This window comes from Onychomys torridus, chromosome 17 (genome assembly GCF_903995425.1).
Source record: "Onychomys torridus chromosome 17, mOncTor1.1, whole genome shotgun sequence".
Lineage (NCBI taxonomy): Eukaryota > Metazoa > Chordata > Mammalia > Rodentia > Cricetidae > Onychomys > Onychomys torridus.
In genome coordinates, this window is record NC_050459.1 from 53,984,661 (window position 1) to 54,003,978 (window position 19,318).

The following is a 19,318-nucleotide window of genomic DNA, read 5'->3' on the forward strand; positions in this document are numbered from 1 at the left end:
CAAGTCCTCTTATCATTGGACTCTTTTTATCAATGCCATGTTACTCTAGTTCAGTGGTTCTTGAACTGTGGGTCATGACCCCTTTGGTGGCTGCATATCAGATATCCTGCATTTTAAATACTTATATTACCATTCATAACACTAGCGTAGCAATATTACAGTTATGAAGTAGCAACAAAATAATTTCATGGTTGTGGAGGCCACTACAACTTGAGGAGCTGTGTTAAAGCATCTCAGCATTAGGAAGGTCGAGAACCACTGCTCTAGGTCCTTTGTCTTGTCTGTACTACAGGATGGAATCATCTTAATTGTTCTCTTCATGGAGAAAGTTTATGTTCAGTCCACTTTGAATATGTAAATGTATTTTGTTTATGAGCAGCAGGCAGTTAAACTATAATTTTGAGATGACAGAATCACGGCAAAATAACCAAGCATAAAACAAATATGCATGTAAGATTTTATTTAGCTAATGAATGATGAAACCATTAAGAGTTTACAACCACTTCAAAGAAAGCGCTGAAGACTAGACATATATGCAAGTGATTATGAATGCTTAAATTTGTTGGTGGACTTGCAACTGGTTAATATCGATAGAACAATAAAATACTTGTTTGGATTCATACAGAAAACAAGCCAGTGTATTTTCACTCCTAAAATAATTTGTGTATCTGTGAACAAGTATAATTTGCATTGCCAACAGATTTCTACAATGTAACCGTAAAGATTTATAAGCTTGCCTAAAGATAATGCAAGGCATAGATCCCTGAGGAAACAAATGTCTAGCAGCAGAGCCCACCCAGAGAATCTCAAATACCTAATTATTTAGGAGCCATTTATCGTCTGTCCTGAGAAGTCAGGTTGGTTTGTTCAGCACAAAGCTCCTAAGTATGATCATCAAGTGTTTTTGATAACATTTGGGCACACTCAGCTCTTACTGTCAGGAAGAGCAATATCAAACAATGTGAATCTAGGAGATCCAAGAAGATTGGAAGGGAGAAAATCTTGGGCTAAAAGTATGCTTGGGCACTGTGCTGGCTAGTTCTATGTCATCTTGATACATGTAGTTAGAATTATAGGAGAGGAGGGAGGCTCAGTTGAGGCAATGCCTCCTTAAGATCTAGCTGTAGGCAAGCCTGTAGAGCATTTTCTTAATTGCGATTGATCTGGGTGGGTTCAGACCACTGTTGGTCCTGGGTTCTATAAGCAAGCAGGCTGAGGAAGCCAAGAGGAGCAAGCCAGTAAGCAGCACCCCTCCATGGGCTCTGCATCAGCTCCTTCCTCTAGGTTTCTGCCCTGGTTGAATTCCTGTGTTGACTTACACCTGAAAGTGTAAGAGGAATAAATACTTTCCTCTCCAAGTTCCTTGGTCATGGTGTTTGATCATAGCCACAGAACAGTAACTAAGACATGTACAAAGGCAAAATAGATTGTATTTTTGTATCTTTGATATTTTCTTTTTCCTTGGAAGAGAAGTCAATATGGTTATGGTCTGTGGGAAAAACGATTTTATTTAAAATATTGAGCTTGGAACTAGAAGAGATTGTCTACCACAAGAGAACAAACCAAGACAAAAATCCAAGTGTGGTGATATTGTGTTCCCCTAAAATATTGTGCACCCTAATAAACTTATCTGGGGTCACAGAGAACAAAAACAGCCACTAGATACAGAGGCCAGAAAATGGTGGCACACATGCCTTTAATCCTCTGGATCTCCGTGAGTTCAAAGCCACACTGGAAACAGCTAGACATGGTAACAAGAGCCTTTAATCCCAGGAAGTGATGGCAGAAAGCAGAAAGGTATATAAGGCGTGAGGACCAGAAACTAGCCTGGTTAAGCTTTAAGGTTTTTGAGCAGCATAGTTCAGCTGAGATTCATTTGGATAAGGACACAGAGGCTTCCAGTCTGAGAAAACAGGATCAGCTGAGGAACTGACAAAGTGAGGTAGCTGTGGCTTGTTCTGCTTCTATGATCTTCCAGCATTCACCCCAATACCTGGCTCCAGGTTTGTTTTCAATAATAAGACTCTTTAAGATTCATGCTACAATCCAAGTAGATTATTGAAACAAGATTTTGATTCTTGAAGTGACACACTTGAGACATGAACTAGGCACTTTCATAGATATGACCATCCATGAAAAAGAACCACCTACTTAACATGTGTTTACTGTACATCACCAACTGCTGGGGACATAAACACACGTGTGCGTGTGTATATAAATATATATGTATATTTTAAAAGGATAAGCTTTTAGCTTTCATAAGCTTAATGGATGTGATTCAATCATAAACATATATAATTCAATATGCTAAGTACATGATAAGAGAAAAATAAAATATTATGATACCATCTAGAAGGAAGACAACATTTCATGGGAGAGATGGGGCTGACAGACACATGGTGAGTGAGCACGGAGATGACACAGCAGCATGGATCATTTCGTTAGCTTATGGGCCATGTGCAGAGAAATATGTTTTAAGGAACAAGTTTGATTTTTATTTGAGGGGTCTCTGGTCTTCCCCAGAAGGCAATATGAAATACTGATCTAGAGCTCAGGAAAGGAGAGCTGGGCTGGGAATCCTTAAGCCACAGGGTGGAAAAGGCTGTGAAGAAAGAAAGGAGGAGAGAAAAGGATTTCCCCAGAGCTCTGGCAGAAACCAGGAGAACAAGGAATCCCAGAAAATGGAAAAGATGGTATCTCTTGGAGAAGACTATATACTATATATATATAGCAGTTTGCGTGTCTGCAACAGAGACTGAAACCAGACTGCTGGAAAAATATAGAAAGTACAGACTGTAAGTGCACACAATGGCTTGGAGATTTATAGAGAAGAGAAAAGACATGAAGAAGGTGGTCCCAGGGGAAAATCCAGTTTTCCATTTATTTATTTATTTATTTATTTATTTATTTATTTATTTATTTATCTATCTATTTACTTACTTACTTATTTATCTATTTAGGTTTTTTGTTATTGTTGCTTTTAGTATATAGCATTGAATTTGTTTAAATGTTAATGGAGTTAGTGAGCCCACAGGAGGACATGAAGCACCTGTGTTAAGAAGTGGGGAGAACTTGTAGTCATTGTGTCCAAAGATTTGAGAAAATTATTATAATTCAAAGGGGATATGGAGCATCTAAGGAGAAGAGAAGACTGGAGAGGAGAGGAGAGGAGAGGAGAGGAGAGGAGAGGAGAGGAGAGGAGAGGAGAGGAGAGGGGAGGGGAGGGGATGAGAGGGGGGAGGGGGGGGGAGGGGAGGAGAGAGAGAAAGAGAGAAGATAAATATCTGTATAAATCTGTAACTTAAAAAAAAAAAGGGCCCCTAGCTTGAAATTGCTGTGCAGTTGAGAATTTACAAGGACAAGAGGTGCTTGAAATACTGGTCAGGAAAGGAAGGAGGTCTGTGAGGATGATTTACCAGCAGAGGTGAAGCCTTAAGTGAAGTTAGATGTGATATATTTATGGTGACATTCATTGGAGTGACCAGGAAATTCTCTCTAGCAAAGTTCAGCAGTCCAGAAACAGGTGTAGGGACAGAAAATCCAGGTCTTGACATTCAGGAGACTTGGAAGGAGAATGGGCACAGTCCCTGGGAAATCAATGCTCCATTGGGATTCATGGGTAGAAGTTTGATTTTTAGATTGAAGTGGAATAAAATACATGTGCGGTGAGAACAATAATGGGTATTGTCAGGAGGAGGTATGGGCAGAACAATGCTGTTCCATGCCTTATAGAGAGAGCCTGTCAAATTGAATCCTGGTTTCAATTTTTAAAATAACAGTGTTTTATTTCATTTAAATGAGTAAAAATAAGGTATATGATGTGATAGTTACAATAGCCTGTGTTTAAAGTGTGGAATCTGAGATTTGATGGGGATGTACATGGTGGTATTCCTACAGTGATCAGTCATTACAGTAGACTTACCATTTTGTGGAGTTCAATTTTCTTTCCTTCTTGCTGAGAACACTTAAATTTACTGAATTTGCTGAGGCCGTCTAGGACTATGCCACAGGCAGCCTTTTTTGGAATTATGTCAGTGCTGAGTAGTCAAAACAGTAGCATACACACACACACACACACACACACACACACACACACACACACACACGTATGTATGTATATTCCACAAAACTTTATGTAGATTTTTATTTTTTAAAAATTGGCCACCCACTGCTAAGAACATTAGCCACATAGTGAATTCATACATAAAGACTAATAATACTCAATGGTGACTTTACTTTTTTTTTAATTAAGAAATTTTTCTATTTGTTTTACAGAACAACCACAGAATCCCCTGTCCTCCCTCCTCCTGCCCCCAAGTCTTCTCCCCAACCCACCTCCCATTCCCCCTTCCTCCAAGGCGAGGTCTCCATGGAGAGTCAGCAGAGCCTGATACATTCAGTTGAGGCTGGTCCAAGCCCCTTCTCCCTGCACCAAGGCTGCGAAAAGTGTCTCATCATAAACACTAGGCTCCAAAAAGCTGGCTTGTGCACTAGGAACAGGTCCCAATCTCACTGCCTGGGGACCCCTAAACAATTCAAGCTAAACACCTGTCTGGATTATCCAGAGGGACTAGTCCAGTTCCATGGGGGCTCCTCAGCTATTGGTCCACAGTTCATGTGTTTCCACTAGTTTGGCTAGTTGTCCCTGTACTTTTTCTAATCATGATCTTGATATCTCTTGCTCATAGCATCCCTCTCCCTCTCATTGATTGGACGTCTGAAGCTCCGCCTCGGACCTGGCCGTGGATCTGTGCATCTGCTTCCATCAGTCACTGGATGAGGGTTCTATCATGACAGTTAGGGTATTCAGCCATCTGATCACCAGAGTAGGTCAGCTCAGGCACCCTCCTAACTATTGCCAGTAGTCTATTGTGAAGGTATCTTTATGGATTCCTGGAGACCTCCCTAGCACTCTGCTTCTCCCTATTCCCATGGTGTCTTCATTTATCATGGTATCTCTTTCCTTGCTCTCCCACTGTTCCCATTCCAGCTCAAACCTCCTGCTCCCCTAAGCTCTCATCCCCGCCCCTTGCCCTTCATTACCCCCCCCCCCATCACCTCCAGTATGTGAATGTAGATCTCATCCATTTCTCCATCACTGGGCGATCTCAATGGTGACCTTACTAATAACAATGGTCAAGGCTAACTGTGTCCTGCTCACCTGGAAACAGACATTGCACCAAGAATCGGTGTGTACACTATTTTACTTGAGATTCTCACAGCAAGCACCAGGCTTGAAAGAAAAAAACAGGCAGATCTGCACAGGAGAACCAACACTCAGCCCCATGTGGTTGCAGATACATGTAATCCAGCACTCAGGATGTGGGAAGCAGTGCAGGAGGAATGGCAAGTCTGAGGTCAGCCTGCACTACAGAGAAAGTTCCAGGCTAGCCAGGGATCCACAAGGAGACCCTCTGTCCCAACATCCACCCCCTCATAAGAGAACCAAGATTCATGTCCAGTTAGTCCAAAGCCCAGGGCTAATCACGTACTTAAGCATGATTACATTGTAGTGCTACAGGCAAGATTATGAAACCATGTATCATATTAATAAAACAAGCGCCATCCATCACTAACTCCCTTATAATTTGGTATAAGATGAGCATACTGTAATGTGTTTTAAAGCTTCAGGGAAAACATTATATAAGGAAGCTTAAAGCCAACTGAATGATGAAAAGCAGTAGATTCTTATTGTGAAACTGGGAGTGTTTGCTGCGGGCACATATTATCTCACCTGCTTACTAACTCGTGTTTTTGTTTTAAAGAGGCTTCGCCTGATGGGATCCAGTTGTCTGGATTAGGCGCCGTTTAAAAACTGCTTGCACAGTGAAAAGTGAAATAGTAACATGATTGCACACCTGCTCTGGATTTCATTTTCAGGGCAGTTATTGCTGCTGGAGCATGTACATGGTCTAGGAAAATGCTCACTCAATGTGGGTGACCAAGAGAGGTTTCCCCATGGCGTGGGCTCACTGGAAAATTGTGCTTCAGAGACCCTTTGTGTCAGTCAACGCCCCCAAATAAAAAGTCTATCTTCAAAAGGAGTGACATACATGGCTGCAAACATCTCCATTAATTTCCTGGAGACTTCATGTTGGATGCTAAGCGATGTTCTTCCTAATCCGGGGCTGACGTGAGAGATGCAGACTATGAGTCAAACTGAGAAGATCCTCTTAGATTGCTTTTGCTCAATAAAGAGGAAAGGAGAGAAATGGCAAAAAGAAGCAGTCAATTTCTTCTTTTTTGGTGAGCAGCACAGACGTCTTGGGGAACAGAGGGGTCCTGTGTAGCTTTTGACTTTCTCTGGTCCCGACTACTTCTTTTCGGGAGTTTGAGTTCCCTGGAAATGCCTTTCTTCTCTTTATTCCTCTTCATTTTAGTTTCGCTTAACTGTCACCTCTCCCCAAACTCCCCTAAGATATGATTCTCTGACTTTTTGGGATGTGTGCAGTTCTAGGTTCTTCCCCATAGAGGAAATGGCTGCTCTGTGGCCCTGTCTACATTACTCATTGTCATGATCCTCCCTTCTGCTTCCGGTCATAGATGATAGAGCACGGAGTGGATGGCAGTGGTGTACTGGTTCACTAGAAGCTTTCAGGAGGATGAAGCATGGCAGGACGTTTTTCTCCTTCAGGGATTTTTAATGGTCCAGCATTAGGGATTGACTATATATATATATCGGTTAGGCATTTTGCAGCAGGAATCACAGATTGTGAGTGAGACCATATTTACAAAGTCTATCTTGTCAATTCCTTCACCCCTCCTCCCTTGGCCTGTGTGAAAAGTTTCACAGCCTATCTGGGATAAAAGTGCCAACAGAAAATATGCCCAATGAAGACTCTCCAGCACACTCTCCAGCAACCTCACACAGCCTGCTCCCAGCCCAGTCCAGTCTGCTTCTCCATTCCCTGGACATTCCATGTACTTCTATATTTTAATGAATTTGCATGCACTGTCCATTTTCCTTAAAATGCCCTTTCCTATATTTCTCCATCCTTCATCTTTTCTCACCAGTTCACCTGTACAAAGGATTGTCTTAAATTCCATTTCCTTTAAAGAGTTTCTAGAATTCTCCCGTTAGTACAATTTGATTCTGGGTACTTTGAAGAATATTTTAGCATTTATCATATTATAAAGATTTCTTTCTTTCTTTTTCTTTCTTTCTTTCTTTCTTTCTTTCTTTCTTTCTTTCTTTCTTTCTTTCTTTCTTTCTTTCTTTCTTTCTTTCTTTTTTTCTTTCAGTCCTGGGTATTGAACCTGGGGCCTTGAGCATTCTAGGCAGGTGTTCCATCACCAAGTTACACCACTAACCCCAAATAAGTATATATAGATGTTGGAGACCCTTTCCTCACTGAGCAGTGAGCACCATGAAGGCAGGAGACGTGGCTGGGCTCTTCTCACATCTACTGTTTACCACATTGGCTCACAGCCTGCAATGAAGAAAAATTCAGAAATCTCTAGCATTGCAAACATGTTTTGAACTTTGTTTTGGGATTGTGGGAAGAAGGAGTGACAGAAACCAAGGGAGGGGACTGGAAATCTGTTATCGTTTCCCCTGCTCTAAGGACCAGAGTCCCATCTGTAGCATTTCAAATATATCTTCTCCATTAAGTGCTCTTCTGCTGTGGATCCTGAATTTTAAAAATTCCCTAAAATGTTTTCTGCCTTTACTTGTTTGTGTGAGAGTATGTATGTGTGGAGGTCAGAGGACAACTTCTGAGTCAGTTCTTCCTTCTGCCACACGGTTCCTGGGGATTAAACTGAGGTTGGCAGGCTTGGACCATTGAGCCATCCACTCACCCTAAAAATTCATTTCAAGTGTCATATACAGACATTAAAAATGTCCATTTAGCCAGGTGGTGGTGGTCCATGCCTTTAATTCCGGCACTTGGCAGGAAGAGGCTGGTGGATCTCTCTGTTTAAGGCCAGCCTGGTGTACAGAGAGAGTTCTGGGACAGACAGGACTACACCGAAAACTTATATCTTGAAAAACAAAAACAAAACAAAAATGTCCATTTAAAGGATACCAAGTAATATTTGACACATTTACACATTGATTAATGTTTTAATCAGACTAAACCTGTTTATTAATACTATTGTAGTTTCTTTCTCCCTCTTTTATAGTCTTCCTAGGTACTCATGTTAGTTGCTGTGGTAGTGTGCTTTGATTCCTAGTTTTTTTTTTTTCCCATTTAGATTTCTACTTTGTCATTACCACTAGCTTATCAAATATAACTTTCTGGGACTGAGGGGACAGCTCAGTGAATAAAGTGTTCGCTGTGTAAATGTTCGGACAGGAGTTTAGATTCCCAGGACCCATGTAAAGGCATCCTGGGAAGGTCTGTACCTGTCACATATAAGCCAGCACTCAAGAACCAGAGATAGGGGAATCCCTGAAGCAAGTTAGTTTGCTATATTAGCTAATCAATGATATCTCGGTTCAATTAAGGCACCCCAATCTCAATCAGTGATGGAGGAAGACCCTCCTCATCAGCTTCAGAACATTCTCTCTCTCTCTCTCTCTGAACATGAGTACACACCAGGATTCACTTGTGCTCCCCCACACATGTGAGCATACCACCTCAAATATACACAAAAATCATTTGATCCTAGAAATCTATTTTTTAAATAACAGCAACCTAACATGATTATTGAGATACAGACAGAAACAAAGAATAAGAGGCAATAAACTAATAGAATATGATTATATAGTCTTAGTTAATTTTTTCCACATTTTGAATTTTAGTGTCCCATTTTGCATTTTTTTCCTCCTGCATGTGTTGGGGTTGTTGGTAAACACATGCACAGTGTGTGTGTGTGTGTGTAGAGATCAGGTCTTCCTTCCCTTTGATACAGGCCTCTCACTGTCTTGGAACCCTATCACATATACCAGCCCCTCAAGCTTCCAGTGGTCCATCTGTCTCTACCTTCTGACTCCCCTTCACTGAGATTTGCTGTGGAATCCTGTACACTGCGAAGACGTGTTGCTCTCATTGTTAAGAAAAGGCTGATTGGCTTATAGCTGGGCAGGAAGAGAGTAGGCAAGACAGCCTGACACAGAGAGAATACTGGGAGGAGGAAGGGTGGAGCCAGGAAAGAGAAACAAGGTGGACAAGCCATACTGGGAAAAAGTACCAAGCAATGTGGCAAAACATAGATAAGTAATATGGGTTAATTTAAATGTAAAAGTTAGCAAGTAACAAGCCTGAGCTATCAGCCTAGCATTTACAATTAATATTAAGATACTGAGTGGTTATTTGGATGGTAGGGACAGGAGAACCCTGCCTACAGAAATTCCAGGTGTATGCCATGGGCCTACTGTTTTACATGGGGATCTGAACTCCCATCCTCATGCTTTTGAGGTGAGCACTTTAGTGACTGATCCATCCCGCCTAGTCCCCATTTTACATTTCTAGGTTGCCTATCATGTATTAACATAGTTATTGTTTTAATTATATCTTTAGGCTCTGTACTAGGGATGGCTTATGCATTTCATTTAAATATTAGCATATTCTAAATTTTTATAATTATTCTCTCAGTGAATTTCCTACACCCTCTTCTTAGCCATTAGCATGTCCTTTCTCGCGTTTAAAGTACTTCCTTTAATATGTGTTGTAGATACATGTGTTGGGAATACATGCATTTATTACATTTTCTTCATCTGGAAATGTCTTTGCCATTCCTAAAGGATAGTTTTGCTGAGCACTGAATTTTTCATTCTGTTTAGTCTCTCTTCCACAGAAGCCTCTGTTGCCCTTTGAATTTTACTGAGTGTATTCTGAAGCTCAAGAATTACTGCTTGATTTTTTTTTTTTAAATTCTCTGTCCTGTAAATTTCTGTTTGGGACTATTGAAACTTTCCTCTATTTTCTTCAAGCTCATTGAGCTCCATAATGCTCTTTTCAACTCTCTGAGACTTCACCTATACTGGTTGCTACCTGGTATCTTATTTTCGTGTTTTCTGGCCTTATTTTGATTATTGAGTGAGGGGATGGTTTTTTTTTTAAAACCTCAAGATGCTTGTTGTCATGTAATATTGTCTTTAGATTTGTCTTCCTAATCTGCCATTTGTGTCCATCCAAAAAATTCTAAGTCAAACTGCTTATTTTCCATGTTTCTGTAATTACTTCTGTATTTCACCACTGGATGGCACCCAGGTCCAGAGTTTTTAGGGGAGTGTTGTTAGTGTGTTTTAGAAGAAAAGGACCATCCAAACCCAGGGTTCCTAATACAGGAGAGTACCCAGAAAGTCTGTTACTTCAAGAGCATCACCCACCCCATTCCAAAGTAAATCTAGATGCATCCAAGGTTACACCTCTGTGGTCAGACATGTTAAGATTCTGTTCAGCTTTGGGCACTATCATTGTATATGGACCGTGTCCAAATTCTTGTGTCACGTATATTACCATCAAAGTCACCAAACTGTGTCCATCCCTGAACAAACAGCTTTCCAATAGCAGGCAGCACATACTAGTGTGGGACCAAGTCCCACACTGACTGTTGCTGGGGGGTAAGCTCATGGCCCAAGATTGTTGTAACCAGTCATAGGAGATGCTAGTCAGCAGACTGGGATGGTATGTCTCCCTCTAGCAATAGTTCAAGAAGCCCCCTCTCTCACAGATTCAGGAGCTATAAAAGAAGATGTGGTAGATGCAATACTGGGATATGGCAGGTGCATGGACCCATGTCTTGATCACTCATAGTGAGCTGCCTCACCCAGGAAAATTGTCCCTGAAATAGAACTCCAGTTCAAATTGTTTCTCTTGCCTCTGACACACATGGAACATTTGAAACTGACATTCACACCACCTGTCACCCAGACCTGCAGTGATAATGCTGCACTCTAACAGCTCTGTGCCTGCGGTTCTTATCTAGTCTCCTGCAGAGAATTCTTCTTGTGTCTCTATCAGCTCTCTGCCCTGACCTCCAGTGTGGTTCCTCTGAACAGTGCAGCCTCTTCAGCCTCTTAGAAGAGTCATCTTGTCACATATACATTGCAGAACACGTGTAAAGATAAGCGCATCTGTAGTCTAATACACCATCTAACAACTATTGTAGTGATTAACACTGGGGACCAGTGCGGCTGGGGCAATGACTCAGAGGTTAGCTGTGCAAACCTGATGAGTTTGATCCCTGACATCACACACAGTACTGGCTGCAGGGTGCACATCACAATGCCAGCATTTCTGTGGCACAATGGAAGACAGAGACTGCAGAATCACCACAAAGCTTGCAGCCCAGCTAGCCTAGAGTATGCAGTGCCACAGAAGAAGTGAGGGAGGCCTTTGAAGGTAAAAGATGAGAATCAGCTTTTGACATCCATGCTCTGACCTGCACCTGTGTGCCACAGCACACACAAGACCCTCCTCCATAAAAATTAAATAAATAAGTAAATATCAAGGAGAAAAAGATTGGGGTACCTGTGTTTGTGAGTGACCATCAATACTAACCAGGTTAAAGCCAAAGAAATTGGTTTGGCTTGTAAAATTTATTGTTATTTAATAAAGTCCAACATCTTGGAAAGACAAAATCATATCCATCTATGTCACTAACAAGACTTGCTTATATCAGGACTGCCAACACTTTTGGGTAAGGTGTACACCATTTGCTCATTTAGAAATGTGGACGAGAGTACACTGAAGGTTTATCTCTAATGATTCTGACTTTTATATTTCTTATCAACATCCAAGAAAGATTCTCATGATGAAAAGCATCAGAAGCATAACATTGCTTATTCTCTTTTCCATCAATTCTAGTGTGTGTTGAGCAGCTCTACCCAAAATTCTGAAACCCACAGCAGTTCAAAAGTCGAGAATCTTTTACGTGCTGAGCTGACATCACAAGTAGACAATTCCTCACCACAGAATTCTGTTGTATGCATCGAATTGTTAAAAATGATAATTAAAAGCATCATTAAGAATATAACAGAACATACTTTCAGGCTACACATGCAAAGTGTACAGAAAGCATATGTGGTTTGGCATTTAGAGTTGGGGGTCAATCTCCTAAGTGCCACATTATGTATCTACAAATATTTCAAAATGGAAAAACACTGTAATATCTGAGACATTTCCTGTTCTAAAGATTTCTCATAAAGGATATTCAACCTGTATGAGACAGAGAGAATTGCGTAAAAAGTGGTAACTCTCTGTGACATGTGTGACATGAACACTAGCCAAGTTAGAATTAAATATCTCAGCATCTAGTTAATAAAGTGCCTACTATGAGTTACACTTCCCTTTATAGGCTAAGGAAATAGCCTTCCAAAGGACTAACATCCCAACACTCCTTTAATTTTTTTTCCACTGGTGGTCCTGGGAATTGGAGCTCAGGAATTCAGGCATGCCGAGTCTCCCACCATTGAGCTATGTGCCCATGATCTAACATCATAATATAAGAGGCATGAGAAGTAAATTAGGAAAAAACTGCCAGGTTCTGAATTTCTTAAATGTCCTTTTGTCTTTTCTGGATTGACTTGGACAACTATACTCTGTTTTTATGGCACACAGCTACAAATAACACGACATGCGTTAAGATAAAATGTACGTTTATATTTATCAGCCGTGTCCGCAGACCATGGGTGATTGCAAGCCCCACAGTTGTTGGAGAAAAGGGTGGCGACTGCCCCAAGCAAAGGCTGGGCTCAGGCTTTAGTTTCTCTCAGACTGTTCTACAGAAGTAGTGGCTGCTGGTGTCACCTGTAACCTCACAGTGCTTTGCAAACAATTTCTTGCAGGTAAATTTTGGCATGTATTCATGATGCCAATTTCTTGCTCTTAAGCAAGTATTTGGTATTGCAAAGCTTTGGGAGGTGTAGCCAGTACCACAAGGTACCAAAGACACTTATCTACCACTACTTATGAGCAGGCCATTTATCAGAATTCATGTTTATTCTAAACAGATATTGCTTCGAAATGAAAATTCCTATGATCACATAATGTATTAACTTCCTGTGCATATTCCACTCATTTTGTGAGTTTTATAGCACTTAATTTGAAGATTATTTATATACATAATTTTATGGCTCTCACAGTTTCTCTTTGAATTAATATCATCTGAATTCTGTGGAATTATGTTATGCTGCAATTATAGAGCATATGGAGTTTATATTGAAGATTTTGTATTTGGTACATGTATCACACATCCTAACATGTGAAATCTTAGCATTACTATCCTAGTATTTGGGGAAACATTTATTTTTGAGATCCTAAATATGCCGTGTATTTGCACATATGCATGGTTGCATATTCACATACTTATGTGAATATGCAAATGGATAAAAGACACATCTATAAGTTTTGAATAGCCTTAGCTTTTAAAGTTGCTAACTTTATGCCTTGTTTATTTAAAAATTACATTCATGACACTTGGGAGAATCTTCTGTATTGTGAGTAAAATATACATATATATATGTTATTATATATAATACTATATATAACACTATATAATTATGTGTGTAAATATATTTCCGGAAAACTTTCCAGAATAATCATGTTGACACAAGGCACTATTGGCTGTTGATATAAGAATCGTTTCTCCAACTTAAAAGATTGCAGGAAAGACAAGGCAGACACACACAGCCAGCGTGGAGTATAGCAAAGAAAATTTCTTTCCCAAACAGTGGAAGCAGGGCTTCCCATGGCTGCTTCTGAGATACACGTTTTCAGAGTAAATCATTTGCCCCTGTGGACAACTGATAGCATAGGCATCATCTTTCTTCTTTAGTATTCTTATCACTCAAAACTGAAACAAAAAGGTCCAAATATTTGACCCAATGTGAAGGTAGCACTGGGTGATGGCAGAACTCGGCACTGAAGCCTGTGTAACTGCAAAGTCCCCTCTTCCCACTGGAGATACTATGAGCAGTTATCTTGGGAGAATGGCTGTTATCTGTCGACTGCTTTGAGACACACCACCAGAGAGCTGCTGGAATCTTAAAAGAAAAACTGATGTTAGGAAAGAGACTGACTCCTAGATAATCTAGTCTTGTCTACTACATCCAGGTGCTTTGGAGATGTCAGAGAGGGACAGAGATGTTTCAATAATCACCTAAAAGTGCTCCTGTACACAGCAATAAATACATGACTGGAAGAATGCAAGACAGTCAATAAATTCTGGTTAGCTCTAAGGTGGGATTTAGATAGGAGATGGAAAATTCAAGTCATAATTTTATTGTAAATGATTTCAATATTTAAAGTAAGCACCCTCATTTACTTGTTTGTAGTCATCTAAAAAGGAATAGAAAATTTTGATTAAACAATTCAATGTTGCTGAAATTATTAATAAAACCTATCTTTGAAGGCCATTTTAGAACAAAAGCTCTGAAGTTTATTTTTGTTATTTTAGAATCATGGCTAATATTTAGACTAATTTTTTGTTTATTATTTCCTTCTTCATTCTTTTTGTGTCTCTTTTTTCTTTCAGTAATATTTTTATTGTTGCAAAGAGCCCTGTAGGACAAAAGCCAAATGTGAAAATCTTCATAAAATCTTATGTTTGATGTAAAATGACTTTAATTGTATAATCATTTCTTAATAAATACACAAGCTCTTTTTCTTCTTGGTTATTGACTACATTGTTATTACAGGAAGATATCTCAAATTTACCCTATGGTTTTAAATACAACAATTCCCCTTCTAAAGTAAGACACTTTCTTTTAATTTCTGGAACAAAATCTGACAGTTCAATCAATTCCATCAAATTTAACATGTTTAGTGGGAGGATTTGTGGGTTTTTTCCTGGTGTCCTCTTTATTTTATATTGAATCCATTGGGAATAACTGCATATTTTACTTCTAATTTATCCATTTCTGATTTAAATTAAAAATGTATTTAAGAAATATGTTCCTCTGTTCTCTATGATGATGATTTGTTAGTTGCAAATTGTAGTCAGAATGCTTTGTTTAGTGTTTATTTTCTTTGCTTAAATTTCACCAGGACCTGGCCATTCACTCTCCATGGCGGTGATCCCTAGATGGACTTAAGAATTACAGTGTTCTTCAGGGGCTCCTGCCCAACCTGTTGAAACACTGGGGACCCTTGTCCTGGCTGTGCAGGTGTATCAGTAGATATATCTTAAAGAATTAGGCCACATTATTTGGTAAACACAAATATTTCCTTTTCATGCTTGTTAAAGAAGAACAAAACCAAACCAAGAAGTCACAAGGTCCTAGGGTGATCTGGAGCCTCCCTGTCTTGTCAGGTGTGATCTATGGCAATGTAAATATCCACTTACAGCTGCAGAGCAAAGAAATCCAGACAGAGAGCAGACATACAGCCAAGATAAAGGGACCCCAACCTACCCTGGATGGCAGAAGAACAGGACTAGGAATGTGTAATGACATATTACAGAGTGGTTATGGCTAGATAGGACCCCCAGACCTCCTCTCCAGTTAGCAACTTTAAGGTTCTGAATATCTTAGCAGTAAATTCAATTCCTTTGAGAAACAGTTGGCCAGTATCTTTATCGTGTAAAAAAGACTTGATTTTGTATACACATCAATTGAACAGATTTTAAGTAGTTTTCTACTGGCAAGTAATAGACTTTGTCTTTGGCCACAGTATTTACACTAGAAGGTAGTTAGTATTTTTAGAAAATGCTAGAAAGTAATATGAGCCTGAAATCATTCTGCACCACCATCATGTATTGGATTCAAGACAGTTTCCTCTGCAACTTAAAAACAGCATGATATAGACTGTGTTCTGATCTTTATATCTGACAGACTGCACTGTGGATGCCCACAGTCACAAGTATTTTATTCATTTGCACATTAAAATTATTTTGTATATTACTTGGTGTTATTATGCCAACTAATTTAATTATGTCCTGTGGGTTATTTAAAAAGCTTTCAAAAGTTAACTAGTAATTCAGAATGTTATTTGAAACCCCAAGTCTATTATTTTAATCCATCAGTTTTTAGCTTAAATCTGGACAAGGGTCAAGATGACTACAGCTTCATTGCCTATGAAGTGTAACACATGCACACTCTTGACAAATTTGACTCCATCCAGAGACACATTTAACCCTTTGGAATTGATCATAATGATGTAGAACACCTAAGATTATAACACAAAAGTAGATGACTGGCAGTGTGGGCAGAGAAAAACCCAGCAAATTTATATGGGACCTGTTTTGGGAAAAAAATACAAAATTAACGTTACATTTCTTATTCTTGTGAAAGAAAAATCAAGCATTTTCCAAATGGTAATACGGTGCCAGGCAAAGCTGCTGAAATATTTCCAACTCTAAACGTCCTAAAAATGTCAAAAATGTCACCCTGCTAGTAAGTGTGTTAAGGGTACCGTACAGACCTTTCCAATGCCTGGTCAGTTTGAAGCCTCCCCAAGGCGATGGATTTCACAGGAGCTTTTCTTCTTTCTCCTGGTGAGAGGAGGCTGGTCTTGCCGGTCCATTAAGGACAGCTTGGTCTGTGGTACTGAGACAACTGTGGCCTGAGACACTCATCTGTTCTCTTACTCTACTCGGCTATATTTGGTAACTGAACTCAAGTTTCAGCTGAGTGCCACAATCAGGAATCCCAGGAGTGGGCTGGGAAGCAGCCCCAGATCGTGGCTGGGTTCTTAGAAATTAACACCACAGAGTGTAGAAGGAACCGTCATTATGATTTCAATAAGCATGGCATTTAAACATATTCCACTCTGACCTTGTAGTTGGAAGTCACCACATGGCCTTTTCGCATGCCCTTAGTTACTTACTAGAATACTTTATGATTCCCAATAAAAAAGTGACACTCTGGAGGAAGACTCCCAGGAGAATCTGTTTGTGTGTTTAACTTTTAGTTATGTTGTGGCTTCTCCTAAAATAGTAAACCCAGCAACTATTTAAAAATTAAGACACCTGCCAAATTGAGTGCTGATCACAACTGCTTTCTTATTTCAGAGTGTTAGTTAAAATTGGTCATATGACTACAGTGTGTATTAAGGATATAGTCCAAGGCATAATGAAATGGAGTCTGAAAAGAACAAATGTATAACAAATGGAGACTAAATCTTATGGGATACAGCATTGAGCCTTAAGCATCAAGAACATTTAGCAAATAATTCACGGGAAAAACCAAGCAAATGGTGAGTGAACATTGTCTAAGGCAAGCATGCAGTTTCCACAGCTGTGAAAAATACATCACAAATCCTTTTTGTTAACTATTCTGTAGCAGCTCACTGTACTGGTCTCTTGTTAGTAACACATAGAGAGAGGTAGGGAGAGCCAACAACTTCTCGATCTAAGCAGGATCGTCTACTAGAGCAAGATCTAACCAAGACTGTCTACTAGAGCATGGGTCGAATCACATGAAAGGTCCCGGGTAATTCAGAAAGAAAGTACTGAGTATTTAATTGGCTGCCATAACCTTTGGTCTAGTTTCATTTCTAAAGAAGTCCATTCCTGATAACAGAATTCATTACTTGTTTGGTTCTGATCCTTGACACAGTGCTTTCATGGCCAATTCACCCTTACATTCATTAGTCAGTGATTTGACAACTTATTCTTTGTAGAACAAAAGTGGCAATCCCTCTTACGTCCTATTGTCTTAGTTTATTTTTGCTGCTGTAAGAAAATAATGCAAATGGGATAATTTACATAGAACAAAAGTTGACTTTGCATTCTTCTCAAGGCTGGAAAGATGAAGGTGCCTGCAGGTTCATTGAACAGGCTCATTGTACAGTGAAGATCCTTTTACTGCTTCTAAACTGTCACTTGATTTCGGTGTCCTCTGCTAGAGACGCTTCATTACACAGTACAAAGTGGAAAGCGAGGGTGTTTTAATACAGGTATCTAATCCTATCCATGATGTCAAAACTCTACATGTCACGTCTAAAGGCCACACTGCCAATGTTGTTGCATTGGAAATACATTTCAACACTTTTTTTTCCAGAACTAAGCAATTCAATTTTAAACCAGAGTTCAAGACAATAAAAGATGTACACAGTCAGCATGCTTGCCAAGTGAACATAACAAGGAATAAATGCTTTTACAGATCACAGGGGGAGAGTGCCTCAGCCTAGGTGCCCGCCTCGACGTGACACACGTGTTTAATACTCTTTTTATCTTGTACGGAATGACAAAACTAGAGAGGGCAGAAAAGGGGAGGGAGGGTGTAGAGGAGGTCTAAAAGTGGTGGGAAAATGACCAATGTGAGGACCAGTCCAAGTTACAAAGCTTAAATGCTTACAGAAGGAAGTGTTGATAAGAAAGAAGTGGTTTGCTCCGGAATCCCAGAGGAACTCAACTATGAGAGGCTTCAGACCTTACTTATATATAACTTCATTTGGTAACTCCATTATTGCTATTAATAATGGTACAGGACCTAGGATCTGTGTTGTTAGTTGTTTCTTTTCCTCTCTTGCTCTTTGTTTCTTTGGGGGCCTGCCACTCAGCTCCCAAATAAATCCACATGGAGGCTCATTCTTAATTCTAAATGCATGGTCTTTAGCTTGGCTTGTTTCTCACCAGCTTCTCTTAACTTTAAATTATCCCATCTACCTTTTGCCTCTGGGATTTTTTGTTTTCTTACTTCTGTATACCTCACTTTCACTCTTACTCTGTGGTTGGCTGTGTGGTTGGGTGGCTGGCCCCTAGTGTCCTCTTCCTTCCTCTCTTGTTTCTTCTTTTTTTTCTCCCAGGTTTCCTCTTCTATTTATTCTTTCTGCCTGCCAGCCCCACCTATCCTTTCTTCCCTTGTTATTTGCCATTCAGTTCTTCATTAAACCATCAGGAGTTTTAGACAGGCACAGTAACACAGCTTCACAGAGTTAAACAAATTCAACATAAAGGAATGCAACACATATCTGCACCATTAAAGAAAATGTTCCATAGCACAAACCAATGTAACACATCTTAAAATAGTATTCTACCACAGATCTGGATTGACTGGGAGAATCCCTCTGGACCAATAGATGCTACTATTCCATTCCCACTTTAGATGGCCTGGAGGCTCCTTCTCATGCCTGGGTAAGTAGGAGGCTGCTTCTCTGGGACTTTAAAGCAGATTCTAGTCACAAAGATGCAAAGCACAGATGTCATGAAGAGACCATGGGAGAAATGTATGACTTCCTCATCTATTTGCTTTTTGTCTCCTCTCTCTTGGTAGTTGAAGAATCTGTGAAATTCCCACATCTCAAGGAGTTGGTCAGTGTATGCCCTTTATTGAACTTATACCTTTTATTGAACACCTGTTTTCTTCTCTCTTCATTCTAGGAAAACTCCATCCATAAATAGGCATGGTATGGCAGCAACGGAAATAGATGAATGGGTAAGTCTGAGGAAGAAACAATGAAAATGCAGACATGAAGACCTTGCAGGA

General features: G+C 39.9%; 1 protein-coding gene across 1 annotated transcript in view; it reads right to left on the reverse strand.

The window, feature by feature from the left end:
* The window catches only part of Palld (palladin, cytoskeletal associated protein), a 411,174-nt gene extending 394,726 nt beyond the window's left edge, over positions 1–16,448 (reverse strand). The window contains exon 1 of the mRNA XM_036166695.1: positions 16,281–16,448. The gene's annotated coding sequence lies outside the window, so the exon portion shown is untranslated. The remainder of the gene's footprint in view (positions 1–16,280) is intronic.
* Positions 16,449–19,318: the final 2,870 nt, after the last annotated feature.